Genomic DNA, 20,724 nt, shown 5'->3' on the forward strand with positions numbered 1-20,724 from the left:
AAATGTGTTTTAACATAAAATTTTCAATAGCACAATATATTGTATAGAAAACATGTATAACCTGGATGTTGCTCATTGAAATCCATGTGCAGCATGCTGAAACCTAACACACGAGTTCTCAGTGTTTCTTAAACATTGCCCACCAACATGCTTTCTGTACTTTGTATATAAATTCTTGCTCCTATTCTTTCCTCTACAACCTCCAAGTCTCACAAATGTTGCTGTGTTGCAGTACTGTATCAGAAAATGTGTTTTGTACTCCTGTGGTCTTACATGCTGAAGTCAGCTTCTGTATAAACTTATGCCTCCTTACTTTTTCACCTGTCACTTTCTTACAGAGTACTCAAGCATTAATAACTCCCTTGATCAATACATTGAGAGGAGGAGGAGGAGGAGGGAGGGGTAATATACACGAGCCAGCTATGATTTCCATACTGCACAAGGTAAAGTGTCAAGTTATTTGTTCGACGACTGCATCATACTTGGTGTTACTGTAGTACTCCATTCATTCCGGTATCTTTTTAGGCTGTCATTCATTGATAGTAACTGTGCTGTGCATTCAACTTAAATGAAACACATTTTTGTGTTTTTCCCCTTGATAGCATGTTAGTCATGCCACCTCACTTACAAAGTATAGTTGTTTGCTAATGTGCTACAGCAGATTTTGTTGACTGAGGGATTTCCCTTGTGAATTTTTTGATTGGGCCCACAACCCTTGTGCACTTATGTTTGTAACTGTCTGTAAGTCATTTTGTTGTGAAAAAATTGTCAAGTACAATATTTCTTCATGCAGAAACAAGCGGTGTGAGACATGTTACAACATGCTCTGAAACCTGTGGGTTGCTGCTCAACTTTGTCTAGGTAAAGAAAACCATTCACCTGACACCTAGAATTTGTGTCAACTGTAAGCCAAAACTTTATTCCAAATTCATCTGATTTATTGCTCCTATACTGAATGAATTCACTGTCTAACATTGAAAACAAATATTTTAAAATTTCATCATCAAACAAACCACATCTTGGAAGTGCCATTATGAAGCAACTGGAATGTGGTTGACACAAACTATGCCACTTGAGTAATATGGCTTCCGTAGTCATTGACAAAGGGTCATAAATCAATCAGGAAAGCAAACAGCAATAGCCGTGGACAGAGCCGAAAGCTATTGTTCACATGTCCATACCCATCAAAATGACAGATGCTGGTCCTCGTAGTAGGAGTTCAATGTGCCACTTTTGAGATAGTTCCGACATGCTTCATACTCTGCAGCCATGCAACTCACAAATATTTATTTGCAAGTCATAGAAAATGGGCACTGTGGAAGAAACTATTTACAAGAAATAAGTCTACTCAAGTAGAGTACCCATCAAAATGATAGTTACGGCCCTTCCAGTGTTAATCATCAACTAATGTGGATGTACTGTCAATTTTATGCTCCACTCTTGTCTCCCAAAACAAATAGCATACTCCCTGCTAAAGATTGGTCACAAAAGGCAAGGAGGGTAGTAAAAATTGTTCAAATATTTTGTGAAATCCAATCTGAAGGAACGTCAGGCTCAGCGTTGTTAAATGTTAGAATTATACTTCTGTTTATGCAGCATGACAACAACTTGTCCATGAACACTCTCAGTGTCAGAAATATGAATCAAACAATTACTATAGAACAGATACACCACCAGCTGAACAATTCTCTTCAAATGTTGCCACATTCAGCTTACACGCCTACCATTATGAGAGCTGCATTTGAAGGACTGTATTCCAATGACAGAGAAAGTGCAAAAGACAGTCATACTTACTAGGGAGTGATGGCCTCTGCTATAATACATACAAACTCTATAAATTAAAGTATGCTGTCAGTAAGATGCAGTCTGTTTGTAAAATTTAGTCCCGACAAACACACAAAGGAGAAGTAGGAGGGGGAGGAGGAGAAAAAGAAGAAGAAGAAGAAGGGAAGATAGGGCTACCAATGTTTGTAAACAGTTTTGTCAACATAGTATTTGTTCTCATGGATTAATTGAAACATAACAAATTATGAAAGTTTCCTTAATATCTGAGTATTTTGTTTGTGGATTGTTTTAATGGGCTTCCAACTATGTGTGACTTTTTTTTTTACCTGTGTGTTTTGTAGGTGAAATTCTTAAATTTCTCGTGTGTTTGTTTATTTATTAGCCACAATCTGGGGTTTTAAATAAAATGATAGTGTACAGTTCTTCCATCTTCAGTATGGACAGTGATTATGATTGCAGTGTTCGGACACGAGCTGAGTTAGTGACCCTTCACTCACAGCTACAGGTGGTACTGGCAATGGTCATGCATTGGTGGGCTGAATGTGGGGATCCAAGGGATGTTCAGAATATTCTGTGTGATCCGCAGTCAGTCCACTACTCATGTTGGCCTGGTTACTGCCCGCATTGAGGACGTCCCCTCACCTTTAGTCACATGGGAGGTAATTTAGAGATGTGGCAGGCAGTAACAAACATTCCAGGGGGCTGATCAAAAGCCCTCCTCACTTCTTCTGATAAACAGATTTCAGGTTGCTGTCTGTGGCTGATAGAGATTGTGAACTAGATGTAGTCACTTGTTCTGCTTCAGAGGAAGCCTCTCAGCCTGCAACATCTGGGCATTCACAGAGGGTGGGGTTACTGATAGTCGGGAGCTCCAATGATAGGCCACATAGCCCCTTAGGTATATGGCTGCCAATGAGAGGAAGAAATCCAGTGTCCACTCTATGTGCATACAGGGAGGAGTCATTCCAGATGTGGAACAAGTACTTCTGGGTGCTCTGAAGAGCGTAGGGTGCAGCCAGTTGCACGTGGTGACTCATGTCGGTACCAGTGATGTATGCACTTTGGATCAGGAGAGACTGTCTAGTTTCAGGTGACTATCCGAAATGGTGAAGTCTTGCCTGCTAGATGAAGACAGAGCACGCCATCTGTAGCTTCAACAGGACATACTGCAGACCTTTAGTATTGAGCTATTGAGCTGAGTGCAGGGTCTGAATTGGAGGCTCAGACAGTTCTCTCTCTCTCTCTCTCTCTCTCTCTCTCTCTCTCTTTCTTTCTTAGAGGTTCTTGTCTTGGGAAAGTACAGAAAGGGCTTCAGTCTCAAAGGGTGCAGGGCAAACAGATGAAAATGGTAGATCTAGTAACATCGGTACTATAGTCATAAACTATCATAGCTTTCAAAATATCCACGGGTGTACTGCCGGTCTATAGTGTCCAACGGGCACAGTATTTCGGCGATCAAACGTGTCGCCATCATCAGGTGAACTGACGGACTGAGCTCCTGTGAACGTGCCGGCACGGAGATCTGTACGCTACGGCAGCTCAGGGGAACTGGGTTCGGTCGCGGCGGCAGCCGATTTAAATACCCTCCGCCCGCGGCGCGCTCCCTCCGCCGGCCGTGCCCCACGCCACGGTCGCGCGGTGGAACAGATTGCGACGGCATCTGAGATGACGTTGGTGTGATGGCTCTGTCCGCCGTGGTCGTCACAACTATACGTTTGCTCGATTTACTCTTGATTAACCCAATCGCTGGTTCCCAAGCCTTGCTAAGATTATAGCCACAGTCGCGGTTCATAGGTCGTAATTGGCGCGAATTTCGATGGCCTCTCTAACAACGCTGTCCCAGTATCTTGACGTCTGTACCAGAATCCTCGTGCGGTCATACTCCAGAGCGTGATTTTCCGACAAACAATGTTCAGCGACCGCCGACTTGCTCGGATACATCAGCCGAGTGTGCCTCTGGTGTTCATGGCATCGATCCTCGACGGTACGCATCGTCTGACCAATATACGATTTGCCACATTGACACGGAATCTGGTACACGTCGGCCTTCCTCAAACCGAGGTCATCTTTGGTGCTCCCCACCAGCGCACGAGTTTTATTCGGAGGACGAAACACAGTTCCGACCCGGTGTTTCTTCAGAATGCGGGCGATTTTCCCCGAGAGTGCGCCTGTGTATGGAATAAATGCAGTGCCTACCTCCTCCCTCGTGGCTTCATCCATCTCAACAGGTTGTGCTGCAGTGGTTGGGCGGAGAGCACGTTGAATTTGCCACTCTGAGTACCCATTTTTTCAAAATACAGTTCTCAGATGTTCCAATTCCTGCGGTAGACTCTCTGCGTCAGAGGTAGTGCGCGCCCTATGTACTAGAATTTTAAGTACCCCATTCCTCTGTGAAGGGCGGTGGCAGCTGTCTGCGTGCAGATACAGATCAGTGTGCGTTGTCTTCCGATACACCCCATGACCTAGGTTGCCGTCAGCCCTTCTCTTGACCAAGACGTCAAGGAAAGGTAGTTTACCCTCCTTTTCAGTCTACATAGTGAATTTGATGGTGTGGTGTATGGAGTTTAGATGTGTAAGGATGTCAAGGAGTTTATCTATACCATGTGGCCAGATGACGAACGTGTCGTCCACGTAACGGAAAAAGCAAGTAGGTTTCCATTCGGATGACAACAGGGCTTCCTCCTCGAAGTTCTCCATGTACAAATTCGCTACCACCGGTGAGAGTGGGCTACCCATGGCGACTCCCTCCGTTTGTTCGTAGTATTCTCCATTAAAAAGAAAATACGTGGAAGTCAAGACATGCCTAAAAAGTTCTGTGGTATTCTCGTCAAACTTCTGACTAATCAATTCTAGCGATTCTCACAGGGGTACCCTCATAAACAAGGAAACGACGTCAAAACTCACCATGATATCTGACTCATCCAACCTGAAGCTATCAAGGCGTTTAACAAAATCCACGGAATTACGGATGTGATGAGGGCATTTACCCACATAAGGACTTAATATTCCCGTCATGTATTTGGCCAACAACTATGTAGGTGCCCTGATGTTGCTGACAATGGGGTGTAATGGTATCCCCTCTTTGTGAACCTTCAGGAGTCCATATAGTCTAGGCGGTACCGGACCTTGGGGTAACAATTTCTTAGCGTCACCCTCCGGTAAATCTGCATCCTCGTCTTGTTCTCCACCTTCTTTGTAGGGTCAACGCTGATCTTCCGGTAGGAATCGTCATTTAGCAGGCTGTGCATCTGATCAGTGTAGTCCTTACGGGAGAGAGCAACTGTAGCATTGCCTTTGTCAGCCGGTAAGACAAGAATTTCACACGTTCCCTCAGATCACGAATGGCCGCCCTCTCTTTACTGCTGATATTTGACTTCATCAGCTTGGATTTCGTCAACGCACGACAAGTTTCACGATGTATTTCCTCGGCTGATTCTGGCGGTAGTCAAGCTGCAAGCTGTTCAACAGCACTAACAATTTCTGCTACCGGAGTGAACTTGGAGGTGGGAGTGAAGTTGAGACCTTCCTGCAAAACTGAGACCGCATCATCACTCAACACCATGCCACTCAAGTTGATGACAGTCTTGCACGGAACCTGCAGAGATGGTTTGTCAAGGAGGATGGATGCCGTGAACACCAGAGGCACACTCGACTGATGTATCCGAGCAAGTCGGCGGTCGCTGAACATTGTTAGTCGGAAAATCACGCTATGGAGTATAACCGCACGAGGATTCTGGTACAGACGTCGAGATACTGGGACAGCGTTGTTAGAGAGGCCATCGAAATTCGCGCCAATGACGACCTATAAACCGTGACTGTGGCTATAATCTTAGCAAGGCTTGGGAACCAGCGATTGGGTTAATCAAGAGTAAATCGAGCAAACGTATAGTTGTGACGACCACGGCGGACAGAGCCATCACACCGACGTCATCTCAGACGCCGTCTCAATCTGTTCCACCGCGCGACCGTGGCGTGGGGCGCGGACGGCGGAGGGAGCGCGCCGCGGGCTGAGGGTATTTAAAACGGCCGCCGCCGTGACCGAACCCAGTTCCCCCTGAGGAGCCATAGCGTAAAGATCTCCGTGCCGGCACGTTCACAGGAGCTCAGTCCGTCAGTTCACCTGATGATGGCGACATGTTTGATCGCCGAAATATTGTGCCCGTTGGACACTATAGACCGGCAGTACACCCGTGGATATTTTGATTATCAAATACACCAGGAGAAACTCAAGAATCATATCACAGATTTGTTGGGGAAGAACCAGAACTTCAAGCAGTAACAGAAAGCAATAAAGCTGAAATCATTATAGATACTGAAAGCTGGCTAACATAGGGAATAAGTTTAGCTACAATCTGTACAAAGAACCTAACAGTGTTAAAAAAGGATAGATTAAATACAGCTGGTGGTGTGTGTTCATTATGTTAGTAGTAGTTTATCTTTTATTGAAATTGAAGTAGATGTTCCTATGAGTTAGCCTAGGTGTAGGTTGTACTTGATAGCCAGAATAAATTAACAACAAATTAATAATTGTTTCCTTTTACCAACCCCTTGACTTGGATAAAACAGTTGTGGAACAGTTCAAAGAAAACTTGAGCCTTGTTTCAATCATGTGGCTCATAGCATTGATGCAATTCAGGTATTTATGCCAAACAAATTAGTAAGAGGTGGAGCTGATACCCAATGATACATAAAAGAGGTCCAAAAACCATTGTAGGAGCAACAAAACAATCATGCATAATTTAAAAGAACCCAAAATCTCCAAGATATGTGACCTTTTACTGAAGCTTGCAAATTACTGCAGTCTGCACTCTGACATGCTTTTAATAGTTCCCACAATGAAACTAGCCTAATGTCTGGCCGCATTGTTGGCAAACACAGTGTACAGCGCACACACAGGAGAGTCACTCTGTGATTTTTGGCTGAGGGAGTTTGAATATGACACCATCTATCTGCAAATCATTACGCATGTGTGATTTCCACTCTTGCGCATTCTTCACACATGTGTTCTAATAATAGGTCATCGACATGTAGATACCATCAGTCATACCTAGCCACCAGCAAGGTTAAACCACCTAAAGGTGTTGGACAGTTGCTCTGAGGAAATATTGTGTAATTTGCACAATGTGATCCAGCGGCAAACCCGTGAAGAGTATTTACAACACATCCGTCGGGAAAGCTTGAAGAGTCACAATATTTACATAGTCTACAATGTCACTGCGCCTTTTATTACTACCACAAGTTCCATAAAAGCCCAGGTGAATGTCCTGCTGGAAGCTGCCATTATCACCAGGGAACACCTCATGCAAGAAGGGATGCAGGTGTTCTAATAATTTCCGGGTATGCAGCCGGATCCCGTCGACATTCTGCCACGATATTTCGGCCCAGAGACGTCCGGCCGACATCAGGTGAGTACACAACTACTGAAGAGCCCAGGTGCAGTCGCGGTATTTATACCGATTCTCGCACACGTGTTGACATGATCGGCATAGCCAAGTTGTACGTGCTGCCCTCAGTGGTGAAAGTAAAAGATCATCTAGTCATTGAGTATCGAATGACGCTGTCTATTCCGCTGTGAGTGTATAATTTTAATAACAGGATTCCAAGTTTTATCGAGTTGAAAGCCGTTGTCAGATTTATAAGATTATCGGCAAGACGTATTTCCACTGATTCCTTGATTACGGAATCCCAAAATCCGGAAACCGGAGCTAAAATTTTTGTTCCATTGTATTCCATTGAATGTCCCAATGAAACGGCTTTCAACTGGATAAAACTTGGAATCCTGTTATTAAAATTATACATTCACAGCGGAATAGACAGCGTCATTCGATACTCAATGACTAGATGATCTTTTACTTTCACCACCGAGGGCAGCACGTACAACTCGGCTATGCCGCGCATGTCAACACGTGCGCGAGAATCGGTATAAATACCGCGACTGCACCTGGGCTCTTCAGTAGTTGTGTACTCACCTGATGATGGCCGGACGTCTCTGGGCCGAAATATCGTGGCAGAATGTCGACGGGATCCGGCTGCATTCCCGGAAATTATTAGAAGAACAAATACGCTGGGAAAATTTCAGAAGTCACAGGGATGCAGGTGGTTCACAATAATGTTCACATTGTCCACAGCTGGCATATTAATAAGCAAGAGAAGTTTGTTTGGTATTTTTGTGAAAGTACAAGAAATATTAGTGATTTACTGATATGTCTGGAAGGGAGAGAAGGGAGCAGCTGAGGGTGGAGAAACTGTAAGAACTCGGTGAATAGTAACAAAATCTAACAATGTTCAGATGTGCCAAAGACAAACAGTAAGAAAAGAATCTGTTGTGAAAAACTTGCTGCAAGTGAGGAGAGCATGGTACGAATAGAGAAACTTGCAGAAAGTTTTACTGGCTTATCCCAAATTCAGGATAGAAATCATGACAGATCACATCAAACCAGTCTTAAGACTGATGACTCATCCCCAACCTTCTCTTATTTCTAATGCAAGTCACTGCTCAGAAGCACATAATTATTTCTTTCTTGTTGGCACACCTGAATGAATCAAGTAAAATGAGTCATATTTCTTTCTGCTGTGTTCTCCGTGTCATCTGTAAGGGATGATAAATATTTAAAGTAATAACTCTAGTAAAGGGTTAACAATGATAAATCTTTTTGCCTGGTCAAATAATTGTTTAATAAGCTTTATGAATTTTATCCATTTTTTAATTGCCTACAATTCATTCACCCATTCATAAATTTATTTTCCATGGATCCCATCTGCAAGAAGAGCCTTAAGGATGTGGAATGAGTCACAGTAACATTAACAAAAGACAGAAACTCATAGAAACTGGATCAGTACATTGTATTAATAATAAACTATTACTGTACTGCACTACTTGTTCTTATGTCAACCTGCTTTGAAAAAAGCTCTCACTTCCACTTTTATTAAATAACTGCTGTTTATCTTCTGTTTCCAGCTTAATATTTATTTGATTACATTGGTATTTTTCAAAGAAAATAGTTGCCTACCTCTGTAACATCAGAGACTTGTTCATGTTATATTAATGTTTGTCATACAGCTTTACAATTAATGTTGCTAGTTGTCACTTTGCTCATAGATCTCCAGTGTAGATCATCAGCACCATTCTGATATGTAATACACTGTTCTGCATGCAGTTCTCATTTTCTCGGGCACGCCTCTTCTTCTTCTTCTTCTTCTTCTTCTTCTTCTTCTTCTTCCCATGGTGTTTGGTGATGTAAGTTGGACATGACATGACAACAACATGGAGTCTGTGTACTGGTCCCAAAAACATGAAACTGAATGAGGAGCTACAGTGATAAGACAATGGACTCCCCTGCTTGCCATTCAGATTTAACTTTTCCATTATTTCCATAAATCGGTTAAAGTAAGTTTTGGTTTGGTTTCTTTGAAAGTGTAGAGCTGATTCCCTTGTCCATCCTTCCCCAATCTTAGAATGTGCTCTATCTCCAATGACCTCTGTACCACAGGATGTTAAGCCCTGCTTTTCCTTCCTCAAAGAAACATTAAATTTTGAGGAGACATTTTTTGTGTGGTGTAGGCACCCACCAACAAAGGAGTTTTCAAAGTTCAACCATTTAGGGGGAGAAAAAGGGGTTTCAAATTTTTTGGTGAATCAGTGCACAGTCTAACTCTGTTTCCCAGAAAAATAAAATTTCAAATGCACATTCATTATATACTGTAGTCAAGAAAGCCTATGTCCAAATTCATCTCTTAAATAGATAAACTGGGTATGAAATGTACTTTAAAAATTCTGTTCCGCAGAGAGCTAATAAACATTGTCCAGAGATGAAAATTATTTACAAAGAAAGTAAGCAATGGGTAATAACAGAACAAGAAAAACTGATTCTCAGTTTTGTGATAAGTGTTGGAAGTTCATTTTCATAATTTAGTTGTGAAACACCAGTTGTTGGAATTGTACGAGCTTTATGCTTGGAGACAACAATAAAATTAAAATGTTTTGTACATTGTTTCCACATAGTAGGAAAACATTGTGGTATACTTTTGTGCTTTTTTCAGTCGGTATTTACTGGATGAAGAAACTACAAATGGCTATGGAAATGATAAACGTCGAAGGGCAAAAGCTTTGAGACATCTTTTCCACTTACTATTGTTGACGGAGCCTGTCTGTTTTGGTCCTTTTTCCTTTTAATATTTCACACCCAGGAAAAGCCCAGGATTATACATATACAAATAAAAGATGAATTTTCAGCCAAGTCATGTAATACTATCACCAATGACTACAATACACCAAATGATTATGATGATGATATGACTCTGTCTTCAAAATATGGCAGGCTGTATAAGGTTATGTCAGCAAGCAAGATATAGCATATTGTCTTTTATCATAATGGCACCTATATGTGAAAGAGGTTACCAAAACTATCCGATAAAGTGCCTGTGCTTTACTGAGATTCATTTTGAAGATTTCCTGTCTAACAAGGGGAATTTTCTGAATTAGAAAACAATTATTCGAGAAAAACTGTTTCAATCACACGTATAATACGAGAAACAAAGACAATTTTATGCTTCCCACTCATCGCTTAAACCTATATGCACAGTCTCCTCAGTATATGGCAATGAAAATTCATAACAAGCTAAAAGGAAAGAATGTTCTGAGTATGAACCTAGAGACTGAAAACAAAGCTATATGATATACTTGTCCAACACTGCTACTACACTGTTGATGAGTTCATGAAGGATGAACTGAACATTTGAGAAGGATAAAGTTACACATAGTCTTGTGTGTAAATGTAGCTGTCCTTCACAAAAGGGAGGAAAGAAAAATAAAAGTTTATATTAATGTTAAAATTCTTTGTACCAATTACGCCTAAGTTGTGTTATCCATTTTTTTGACGTGCCTCCTGTACACTGATCATATGATTAGAAATTGTATGTTATGAGACAAATAAAACATTATTCACCATTCGCTAATTGTGCTCAAGGAGCTGCTCCTAAACCTTACAAATGTAGACGCCTGTATGCAGGATTTCAAAACGGAGAAATCTTGCTGAAGTACAAATAAAAACAAAACTCATTGCATGGGACAAAATTACCATGTTTCACTAGAAAAGCACTGAAGCTTTGAATTGGATTCTGCAAGACATTAAAAGTAACAATACATTAGTGATAAGATTACTTTCAGAGAGTTTTACTACATTTTAGTGATGGTCCTGAGAGGAACACATTCTGATTAAATAAATACATTCCTAAAAGATCCTCTCTAAAGCCCCCAAATTACAAAAAATATGAGAGTGCATCTGATACATGACATGTCAGCTGAAGAATTTTTACATTTTCCTTGACCCTTACACATCTGAATGTTTTCTCAATGAAGGAAAAATTTTTCTTTACACTGTAATGCTCTTAAGTGATTTTTAATGATTTTAATTGCAAGATTTATATAAAAATATGCAAGCATTTTCAAAATATACATTTTACAATTTACTTCTTTATATGGACTAAAATAACTAATTTTGAAACATTCATGGTTGAAATAAATAAACTGACCATTCATTGATTACCATGCAAAATAACAATAATAATAATAATCAGTTATGCAGTGGGATGTAGCTAACCAGCTGCGTACAAGTATTCTGATGGTCACAAGCTGCTGTGTATTGTTACATTGACTTGTCAATACTTTTATAGTGATTCCCAAAAGTTGGCAGCGCTTTTGCATGATGAAAAGGCTGAACATCCAGAAATCTGCACATGAGGTTTCTACTGATGAAAAATATTTCTGTTGCAGCTAAGATACATTAAACATTAATGCACATAATTATAGCCAGTGCATCTGAAAGGATTAAGCTGTGAAATGGGTATTATCCAGTTACACATGTCTGGATACAGATTCTGAATGAGCTATGCACTGTAGTGACTACAATTCAAAACTTAATTTTGTAATATCTAAATACATAGTTAAAATTAGGACAATATTATGGAATGTTTGTGTGATACAGCTATTCTTACCCCAAGAAACAAACAAGGCTGTCATCAATGATATTCTCCTGTAATCGTTCAAAGAAGTATAACAGTTGTATAGTTGAACAAATATAATGATGGATATAGAGAACATCTGTAGAATTTGTGAATACTCTGAATCCACTGGGTCTGCTGTATCATAAATTTACCTTCACATGGGTACACCAGTGACTCTTATGACAACTTCATAGCAACTAAAACTCTGCAATGGCGCTACAGAAGTGGAAGCCGCTATTTTAACTGGATGTTCTCAGTAAAAACAAATGTTTGTGCTCTGAATTATATTGATCCCAAATGATGTCCTGTTTGAATTCAAGAGACTGCAGTTTCCCCTCAAATTGTGCTTTGTAATGATGGAAAACAGATTGCAGGAACAACCAGTAAAATTCAAAAGAGCTGACCTGAGACAGGACTATTTCCAAATGTCAGTTTCACTCGGTGTGCTAGCTTGTAAGCTCTGTCACCAGATAACCTGGATGTTTGCTGCCTCCTTCTGAAATGGCAAAGAACTTTTGTTTTCAAAGAAGTATTGTTAAAAATTTAAGATACAAAGTGATACTTAGATATGCTAATAGCATTCTTAAGAAAATGACCATGTGCATTTGAGCTGGTAAGTAAATATCTGCCTGTCTGCAATTTGCACTTGAGCTTCATATATAACTGTACAGGTCCTTGTTTAACTTTCTTTCCAAAGCACAGCCTTACAGTTAGTTATTTTCTTATCTAGACTAATAAATTTAGATACTAGCTAATATTTTTTTTTTTTCATTGACTTTATAGGTTCATTCTGCTGGTCATTGGCAGCTTCACTAAATGCAGTACACACTCGGAGGTAGCTTGCAGGAAGTTTACAGTGCATAGATGTAAGTATGATAGAAGATACTGGAATGTAAATTACAATCTCAGTTTAAGTTTACAATTTCACATTCCTCCATTGCATCACAAAAAGCTGATTTTACCAGATTTTAGCTTCCACTCAATGAGGATGTCATGCAAGATGGAGCATGTAATGTAACGGACTATTGAAGAGTGCGATACCACCCTTATAGTCGCATCTGCCCTTGCAGGGTCAGTGCTCCAATTTCATTTCTATGATTTTTTTATTTAATATTATTGTATGTAGTATTTAATTTTGCCCAAATCTTTTTTATTATATTATTCTATAAGGTGAACTTTATTTGTTTATTTCTGGAGAATATGTTGGCACCAGTGTGAGCCAAAGACATTTGTGTGTGAAAGGTAGAGAGTCGACATTGTTAAGGTGACTGTTGGAGTGAGTTGGTTGGACTGTTGTGGGGAGAGCGTGGTTTTGTGAGGTGGACTGTTGATGGGAGTACGGAAGGAAGTCTGTAGTCTTATATAGAGAGTATCTATAAATAGTATGTGATATGAAGATGGAAATTATTGTGAAAAAGTTAAATTCATGAAAATTAAGAATCAATAGTAAAACAAAAAGCGAGTACTAGTTTGCGTTAGCACACAAAGACCCGGACCTAATATTAACAATGTTAGATGGATGGAACGCACCATGGCGAGAATCAAGACAATGAGACCAAATTCAGCATCTAAAGGTAAGGTATTTTAATTAGTTTTAGTATTCTGTGATTCATTCTTTTGTCTAAATATTAAACTTAACATCGTCTGTTGTAGATAACAGGCCACCCAAGCTAGCGGGGTGTCATCAATTGATCATCATAATCTCAGGGTTTGAAATAGCATTTAAATGAATTGAAAGTTTGTCGCTTGATATTTGATATTCACGCCGGACGAAAGAGGGTACATTACAATTGGGGGCTGTTGTCCGGGATCCATTGCATTATTTGACTGATACTCGTTTTATGTTAACAGGTATGGACTAATAATGTATTAGAAAGAAGAGGAGAACGATCTAAATGAAAGGAAATATAATCTACTGACAAATGGAAGTAACAACCCAACAAGAATAAGAAAAGTAAATACGAGATAAGTACACCTATTAAATTATTTGTATTGTTGACATTTTGGGCGTTTTGTCGGAGCAAGAGTTTCTTAATTCGATTAAAAAGGACCGTGACAGACGAGTTGGAATAAAATCAGCAGGGGGATAAAAAGTCTATCGAAAGTGTTCAAGCAAGTGCTAGTACAGAAATGGCAGGTAAAAAATCGGAAGGAAAGGTTGAAGAATTAGATATGTCCGCTATGTTGCAATTACTGTTAACACAGAATGCTGAACAATTCGATACTTCGAACAAACGGTTTAGTTGTTTGAATAAGCAATGTTTTGAACAATTTAGTTTCTTGAATAATGTAATTACATAAAATGCGAAAAGTATGGAAAAGAAAGTGTCTGATTTAGAAGAGAAGCTTTTAAAAGTAAATAGCCAATTGGCTAAGGAATTCTTTAATGAATGTTCAACTATCAGATCGGAAATGAAAGAGACGAAAACCAGTTTGGAGGAGCGAACAGACGAAATTGAAGATAGGGTAGACAATGTGGAAGATAAACTCAATAAAGTCGAATTAACAATCAAACGAGAAGTGGAAGAAACCACGAAGTATTTGAATCATTTTCGAGTGAGAGAAAAATTAAAGATAGGGAAATGATTACCAGAATTGACTTACATACGAAAAATGTCGATGACAAATTGTCATTGTTCGAAAACAAGGTAACAAAAATTATTGAACATAATGTAGATTCTTGTAACAATGTAATTAAAGACAATGAGCATGAGGTAGTTCGACTACAGAAACAATTAAATGAAATTCGGGATAATTAAGCTATGAAATCGTTAGCGACTTCATTTAACGGATTTTGGCCAGGTACAAACGTGCGTAATTTTCCCAGTTGATTTCATTATGAACTGTCGTGACAATTTTTCGTTCGAAATGAGTGACACTGTAAAGATCAAATTTGTTAAAAAATTCGTAGATGGAGAAGCATTGTCGTGGGCTAATCTAACCGCCAGTTCTGATTTAACCTATAGTCAATTCGAAAAAAGTTTTTTGAACAAATTTTTCTAAGCGTCTGTTCAGGCCAAAATCAAAAGCGATTTTCTTAATGGGCCTAATTATAAAGAATGTGATGGTACAATGAGGGAATTTTGCGAGAAACAGCTAAGAAAGTTGGCGCATTTAGACAGACCTTTTGATGAACTAACGCAAATAGACGCTCTAAAAAGGAGGTTACCAAATAGAGTTCAGTGGGACTTGGTATATGGGCCAGATGATTCAGTTGAACAATTTTTTAATTACGTGGAGAAATTGGATCGTGCATTAGAAAGAAGCAAAAGATTTAATGGGCATCATTATGAACAAAATCATGGAGGGTGGAACCAAAATTCTAATAATGGGAATAATGGTAGGCGAAATAATCATAATGGGAATAATCAGCAGGATCGTCAAGGTAATTTTCAGGGAGATTTCAATAGAGGAGAGAATAGCAACTGGCGTCAACATGAGAATAAGGGAGGTAATTATTATGGTGGGAACAGAAATAGACAATGAGAAAATCCAGATAGAAGACAAGATGGGAATGGGCAAGGCCGGTTAAACTAAGAGCCGTCCCAATGAGGGCCTGTCAGTTTGGGACGAACAGATATAATGCTAGAAATCAGGCTAAGTGGAATCAGAATAGGTATGGGCAAAACGATTATAGAAAAAGACCTAGTAATAACATGACAAGAGCACAGGAAATTGATAAGAGACCATTTGATAAACAGTTTTGGCTGCAAGTCAGTCAGAAGTCTATGAGCACAGATAATTCTAGACACATTAGTAATGAAGATTCAGATGTTAGTGGGGAGATAATGAATAATTTGTTTAGGCGGGAAGAAAGTGATGTGAGGGGGGATGTAGGTGGGTGTTTCTATGTTAATAATAGTTATGATACCTTCGGAATAAATGCATTAATGTATTCTGATGAAATTGCAGTAAATCGAGATCTGAGTGATGTAAAAACTTCTGTGGGTGAGAATGACAATCAAGTACTGAATAATAAGGTTGTAGAATTAGAAGAAGTAGAGTGTGATGTTGATGTGAGAAGTCGTGCTGAAGTAGCTAAGGTTAGTGAAGTTGAGTCAAATGGTGAGATGTTAAATGATGCTGAGGAAGAGGCAGTTGATGATAGTGATGATATGGAATATAGAAGTGAGATAAGAGTATTTGTTGTGATTAAGAATGATGCAGATGTAGTTATGATGGAGGAGGGTAATAGTGTTGGAGAAAATAATCATTCAGTACAAGAGGATCAGGCTGCAGTCACATGAGTTAATACATTACCAGTAATCGAGGGGATAGACAGGGATGACATTAATATTGCTTAGGAAACCAGGGACAAGAGTTCTTTTTTAGATTGTGAGACAGCCTTAATGAGGCTAATAAACATATTTTGGATACAATTGTTATCCATCTGCGAGAAGGTATATCCTATTTGGTAGGAAAAAGCAAAAACAGGTATAAAATGTAAAGAATCGCCTATGATTACTGATAATAATAATGTTTCTAATTATGTTTGTGTTGGGGATCCTAGTTGGCTTCTGCACAATGTGCAGACTGAAAATAGTTTAGCTTATGTCAAACAAAATGAAGATCTGAATTTTAAAAGTGTAGAAGATGACTTGATGCATGAAGATGTTGGTGAGCAGGAGAGTGAAATTGTAGGAAACCCATACATGCAAATTTGTATTAATGCTTGGACAGGTTATTGTTTGATTGATACTGGAAGCCCGATATCAGGAATCAGTGAAAAATTGAGGGATAGGATAAATAAAAACCATGAATTTGCAGAATTACCAGTAGTTGGGGTTAAAATTAGGGGAGCAACAGGAAGATTCAGTAAAACAGTAAAATGTCAAATTCTTTTGTCTTTAAAAGTTGGAGATGTGGTCTTTGATCAGGATTGTCTTGTCATTCCGGACCTGTGTGAGGACATAATTCTAGGTATGGATTGGATAGTAAAAGTGGATATGGGATTTAATTGGAAAAACAAATCTGTCAAATTTAGGGAACCAACAGATAAAAATAAGTTGTATACAGAGAGCTTCATTGAGAAGAATAGTAATAGTCATAATCATATCAGGAGAGTGGATTATTTAGATGATGGGAGATGCACTGATCCTTTTGAAAAACAGACTTCTATTGATGACAAAGATTATCAAAGCATAGTAGAAAATAAGATTGCTGAAGCAGAGAGTTTAACTAGGGAACAACAATCTGATCTCATGGAACTTTTATGGGAATTTTCTGATGTATTTAGTGACAGACCAGGCAGAGTGAAAGGGTATGAATGTAAACTTGTACTCAAACCGCATGATCCATTTTTCATTAAACCTTATGGGATTCCATTAAGCAGGAGGAAAGCTGTAGAGAGGGAGTTGGAAAAGATGCAGACTTGGGGAGTTATTCAGAGGTGTAATAGCTAATATAATAATCCTATCATAGCCATAGCCAAGAAGGATAATAGTGTAAGACTTGTCCTAGATTCAAGGTTCCTCAATAAATTATTATGTAGGAAAACTGGAAACTGATCATCCTGAAAACATTGATAAATTACTACACAAGTTTTAACATGTAAAGTTTATGTCTAGCCTCGATCTGACCTCTGGATTTCATCAAATACCATTAGCAAGGGAATCTCAGAAATACACAGCATTCTTATATAATGGAAAATGTTATACCTTTACTGTAGTACCATTTGGGCTGAATGTATCTGTTGCAGAGATTATCAGAGCTTTAGATTATGTGTTGGGAAAGGAATTGTTACACAAATTAACTATATTTGTAGATGATATTTTGGTGTCCAGTAAAAGTTGGGAAGAACACATAGGGTTACTTAAGGAAGTTTGTGAGGAGTTTAGAAAAGGAGGAATGTCACTGAAGTTATCAAAATGTAAATTTGCAGTGAAACAATTAAAATTTTTTGGGCACATTATATCTGACAATGGAATTATGCCAGATGACGAGAAAATTGAAGCTATTGCAAAGTATCCACCTAGGAATAAGAAACAGCTCAAGTCATTTCTCGGACTGTATGGATTCTATAGGAGGTATTGTGCTACTCAAGCTCTTAATGCACATTGTTTAGGGAATTTGCTTAAAAAGAATATTATATGGGATTGGAATAAAGATTGTCAGATTGCTTTTGAAGAGATTAAACACCAGTTGGTAAATAGTAAAATCTTATGTAGGCCAGATTTTGGGTTGCCTTTCTGTATTATGACTGACAGTAGTAACTATGGTTTAGGGGCACACCTTCTCCAAGTGAGAAGTCAGAATGGGGTGGAAGAACATATATCTATTGCTTTTGCCAGCAGGACATTTCAGAAACACGAGAGGCAGTACACCATTACAGAAAAGGAACTATTAGCTATTCATTGGGCTTTCTCCAAATTTAAGAATTATTTATTGGGTCATGAGGTGATAGTCTTTTCAGATCATAAAGTACTATCCTACTTACAAGAATGTAAATTATACCATAGTAGAATCACGAGATGGGCACTTTTTCTTCAGCAGTTTAACTATACCATCAAATATATTAAAGGTGATGAAAATTGCATAGCAGATGTTCTTTCAAGGCATCCTTTGGGAGAATCTATTGGTGACAATGGTGATGAAGGAGGGAATGAATTTAAAATTATGTATTTAAAAGGGATAAATGAGGAGAAAGATGTCGTGAAAATCTGCAGTGACATTAGACGGTTTCAGAATCATGATGAAGAGTGGAAACTGGTGAAAAGTTATATTGGAAAGAAGGGAAAAGTAAAAGTAGGGCAGTATTACAAAGTTCATAGGGGAATATTATTTCGGAGGATGAAGGAAGATAGTGAGGTATGGAAGTTATGTTGGCCATATGAATTTGTCAAATTACTTGTAAAATATACTCATGAAAGTTATGGTCATTGTGGGGCAGCAAAATGTATAGAAAAGATTCAAGAAAACATTTACTTTTACAATATGGCGAGGACTGTGAGGAAAATCTTGTCCACTTGTGACTTGTGTCAGAGAGTCAAGGTAACCAATCAAACGAGTAGAGGTCAGATGCAAAATATACTTCCGAAACAGCAGCTTGATGTTGTAGCAATTGACTTGTATGGGCGACTGCCAACCACTAGAGGAGGGTTTCTGTATGTTTTTGTAGTGGTGGACTTATTTTCCAAATTTATTAAGTTGTACCCATTGAGGAATGCTACTAGCAAAAACATTATTTCATGTTTTACCCGTGACTATTTTAAATGTGTAGGTGTACCCAAGGCAATTCTTAGTGACAACGGATCACAGTTTACATCCAAAAGTTGGGAAACATTTATATATAGAGAGGAGATCAACCGCATACTTATTTCAGCTTATCACCCATCCAGCAACCCAGCCGAAAGATACATGCATGGAATTGGGAGATTATTTAGGACTTACTGTCATACTGACTACAACACTTGTATACATTATATTAGCAAACTTGAAGATGTGATGAATAGCTTACAGCGCAGTTCAACAGGATTCTCTCCACATGAGATACTTTATGATAAAAAGCCACCAAATCTTATTAGTGAATTGATTGAGTTTCCAGCATGTAACAGCTTGTCAAAAGAAGAAAGAGAGAAGATTGTAAGGAACAACATGAAAAAGCAAGGGGAAATTAGGAAAAGTAGACATGATAAGAGGGGGAAACTGTGTGAGTTTAATGTGGGAGATTTAGTCCTAGTGAAAACAGTAGAAAAGTCAAAATCATTGTGTGTGGAACTTAAGAAATTCTTTGATATTTATATAAGACCATTTGTGATATCTGAGAACCCACATCCAAATGCCTATAAGTTGATCTATCCTGAATCTAGAAAACTTTTTGGTCTACGTAACATCACGGAGTTGAAGCATTCTAAAAGTCCAAGCTAAGTTTACAGTGTCACAATTTTGAAAACTTGGGACTCTGTCTTGATCTGTATCTTTGCTGTTTAATCTTGCATTTTGCTTTGTATATGTTTATGGTTGTTACAATGAATATCTTATGCTCTTGCCTTGCACGATGAGTGCAAAACTTAAATGTTTCTTTATATACATGTGATTTGAAAATATAAATTTTTAATCTTAGTATCATTGTGTTAGTGTAAGTTGATGAGGCCATACTTCATCTGTTTGAATATGGCTATTTTGTGCTCAAAAGAGCTTATTCATTTAGACATTATGTTTAATATCTTTGTTATTGATATTTATTATACACAGTGTAAACTGTTTGTAACATTTTGTTATTGAAGATCCTTTATGAGTAACTGACCAACACACTCTTATGCTACGTATTTGTGTTGGGGAGAGAAGTTTTCATGTTTCTATTCTTGTTTGTGTTTATGGAGTTTTAACTTTTGTATTATCATTTTTATTGCATAACTTTGTCTTGTCCAATAACTATGGACTTTTAACGCAGTATTGGGCCATGTTGCTTCAAGACAGATCACTAGTCTTATCTTTTTTTGAAAACATGTGCACTGTGCACATAAGTAGATAGATACCTGGACAGGCATTTACTCTTGAACCAGTGAAACAATTATCATTTCTGTGAGAAACTTACCTGAACTATAGTTTTAGAACACTTATATATGCTATACATTGTTTTTCTTGTTGAGGCATAACTCACAAAATATGAGTACGATTTACTGATACCTAACATAAAAACACAATGATAGGAATGTAGAGAAATAACAGTAGATGAGATTTTTCAGTAGTAAACTTTTATTCGTGAATCCTTTTTATGTAATATTTAAATTTCTTTATGCCTTGCGTTGTTACTTAGTCAAAATTACGGAGGAGTGACGTTTGTTCTATACCGCTGAGACATCTCATTCGAAACTTACCTTGCCACTGACAATATTGTGTCTGTAATACACAAACACTTAGGTAATTCTGTCAAGATTTGATTCTGAGATCTATGATATAACTGTGAAAGCAGTCTATATATGATAAAACTGTACA

General features: G+C 38.5%; 1 protein-coding gene across 1 annotated transcript in view; it reads left to right on the forward strand.

Moving 5' to 3' along the window:
• LOC126333959 (NADH dehydrogenase (ubiquinone) complex I, assembly factor 6) overlaps nt 1–20,724 on the forward strand; it is a 124,212-nt gene that overhangs the window by 101,885 nt on the left and 1,603 nt on the right. The window lies entirely within an intron of this gene.

Source organism: Schistocerca gregaria, chromosome 2 (assembly GCF_023897955.1).
Source record: "Schistocerca gregaria isolate iqSchGreg1 chromosome 2, iqSchGreg1.2, whole genome shotgun sequence".
In the NCBI taxonomy this organism is placed as follows: Eukaryota; Metazoa; Arthropoda; class Insecta; order Orthoptera; family Acrididae; genus Schistocerca; species Schistocerca gregaria.